This window comes from Dromiciops gliroides, chromosome 6, assembly GCF_019393635.1.
Source record: "Dromiciops gliroides isolate mDroGli1 chromosome 6, mDroGli1.pri, whole genome shotgun sequence".
NCBI lineage: Eukaryota > Metazoa > Chordata > Mammalia > Microbiotheria > Microbiotheriidae > Dromiciops > Dromiciops gliroides.
This window is the reverse complement of record NC_057866.1, coordinates 213052550-213055424: the sequence shown is the minus strand read 5'-3', so window position 1 is coordinate 213055424 and position 2875 is coordinate 213052550. Positions and strand designations below refer to the sequence as shown.

The 2875-nt window shown below is 41.9% G+C and overlaps 1 pseudogene; it reads left to right on the top strand.

The window, feature by feature from the left end:
• Nucleotides 1–316: 316 nt before the first annotated feature.
• On the top strand, nt 317–1664 carry LOC122731636 (annotated as a pseudogene).
• Nucleotides 1665–2875: the final 1211 nt, after the last annotated feature.

The window sequence follows — 2875 nt, the reverse complement described above, 5'->3', positions numbered from 1 at the left end:
TATAGCAGCTCTTTTTGTGGTGGTTAAATATTGGAAATCAAAGGGAATGACCATTGATTTGGAAATGGCTCAACCAACTGTGGTATATGATGGTGCTGGAATATTATTGTGCTTTAAAAAATGACAATCTGGATGATATCAGAAAGGCCTGGAAAGACTTCTATGAACTGATGAATAATGAAGTGAGCAGAAGAAAGAGACCATTGGCTCACTAACTTTTCTCCCAGAGACTTCCTAATAGTTGATCGGGGAGAAAATTGTGTTGCCTTTCCTTTCAGTTTCTTCTTAGCCCAGCAGACCCCTGCACACTTTTATCATGCGTGAGTGCATATCTTTCCACGTTGGCCAGGCCGGTGTCCAGATTGGCAATGCCTGTTTGGATCTGTACTGCCTGGAACAAGATATCCAGCCTGATGGGCAGATGCCAAGTGACAAGACCATTGGGGGAGGAGATGACTCCTTGAACACCTTCTTCAGTGAAACAGGAACTGGCAAACATGTTCCCTGTGGTGTGTTTGTAGACCTGGAAGCATCTGTTATTGATGAAGTTTGCACTGGAACCTGCTGCCAGCTCTTCCACCCTGAGCAGCTGATCAATGGCAAGGAAGATGCCACCAATAATTATGCCCATGGACACTACACTATTGGCAAGGAAATCATTGACATAGTTTTGGACAGAATTTAGAAGCTTGCTGACCAGTGCACAGGTCTTCAAGGCTTCTTGGTTTTCCACAGCTTTGGTGGTGGGACTGGCTCTGGTTTCACCTCTCTGCTGATGGAACGTCTGTCTGTTGACTATGGCAAGAAGTCCAAGCTGGAGTTCTCCATTTACCCAGCCCCACAGGTTTCCACAGCTGTAGTTGAGCCCTACAATTCCATTCTGACCACCCATACCACCCTGGAGCACTCTGTGCCTTCATGGTAGACAATGAGGCCATCTATGATATCTGTCCCAGGAACATTAATATTGAACACCCAACCTACACTAATCTGAATCTCCTTGTTAGCTAAATTGTGTCCTCTATTACTGCCTTTCTCTGATTTGATGGTGTTCTGAATGTGGATCTGACAGAATTCCAGACCAACCTGGTGCCCTATCCCCATATCCATTTCCCTCTGGTCACATAGGCCCCAGTCATCTCTGCTGAGAAAGCCTACCATGAGCAGCTGACTGTAGCAGAGATCACCAATGCTTGCTTTGAGCCTGCCAACCAGATGGTGAAATGTGACCCTCGCCATGGTAAATACATGGCTTGCTGCCTGCTCTACCGTGGTGATGTGGTTCCCAAAGATGTCAATGCTGCCATTGCCACCATCAAGACAAAGCGTAGCATCCAGTTGGTGGATTGGTGCCCGACTGGCTTCAAGGTTGGCATCAATTATCAGCTTCCCACTGTGGTTCCTGGTGGTGCCCTGGCCAAGGTACAGCACGCTGTGTGCATGTTGAGCAACACCACAGCCATTTCTGAGGCCTGGGCTCACCTGAAACACAAGTTTGATCTGATGTATGCCAAGCATGCCTTTGTCCATTGGTATGTGTGGGGGAGGGCACGGAGGAAGGAGAGTTCTCTGAGGCCCAGGAGGATATGGCTGCCCTGGAGAAAGATTATGACGACGTTGGGGCAGATAGTGCTGATGGGGAAGATGAAGGTGAGGAATATTAATTTGTATGTTTTCTTTTTCTTTATACTAGGTCTGGTTTTTTTTTCTGTTCTGTGAAAATGTCCTCTGTGGTCATTAAATGTCAATAAAAGTGTAAGACTGTGGAAAAAAAGAAAGAGAACATTGATCACAGAGACAGCAATATTGTTTGATGAAAAACTGTGAATAATATTTATTCTCAGCAATACGGTGATCCAACACAATCCCAAAGAACTATTGAAACATATTATCCACCTTCAAAGATTGGACGCAGACTGAAACATACGGCTTTTTCACTTTCATTTTTTCTTTGATTCAAGTTTTCTTGTACAAAATGACTAATATTGTAATGTTTTAAATAATCATACATGTATAACTCGTATCTGATTGCTTACCACATCAGTGAGAAGGGAGAGAGTGAGGGAAGGATGGACAAAAATTGGAACTCAAAACTATAAATAAAAATGTTTATTATTTAAAAAAATAAACTAATTATAACTTTAAAAAATAGGGGAAAGGACCCTAATCTACAAAAATATTTATAACAGCTCTTTTTGTGGGGGCAAAGAATTGCGAATTTAAGGGAATGGTTAAACAAGTTGTGGTATAGGATGGTGATGGAATACTATTGTGCTATAAAAATGATAAAAAGATGGATTTCAGAAAAACTTGGAAAGACTTACATTAAATGTGCAGAAATGAGTGAAATGAGCAGAATCAAGAGAGCATTGGACAGAGTTTAAACAACATTGTGTAATGATCAACTATGATAGTCTTAACTCTTCTCAGCAATACAATGATCCAAGACAATGCCAAAAGACTCATGGTGGCACATGCTCTCCATGTTCAGAAAAGGAACTATGGTGTCTGAATGCAGATTTCTACCTTTGTGATTGGTTTTCCTGCTGTTATTGTTTTTTATTGTTTCTTGCATTTTTCCTTTTGTTCTGATTCTTCTTTTACAACTTGACTAATGTAGAAATATTTTTAACATGATTGGAATTTTTAATTTTAATTTTTTATTTTTGTGGGGCAGTGGGGGTTAAGTGAATTGCCCAGGGTCACACAGCTAGTAAGTGTCAAGTGTCTGAGGCCGGATTTGAACTCAGGTCCTTCTGAATCCAGGGCCAGTGCTTTATCCACTGAGCCACCTAGCTGCCCCCAACATGATTGGAATTTATAACTTTATTAGATTGCTTGTTGGATTCAGAAGGGGAGAGAGAAGGGAGGGGTG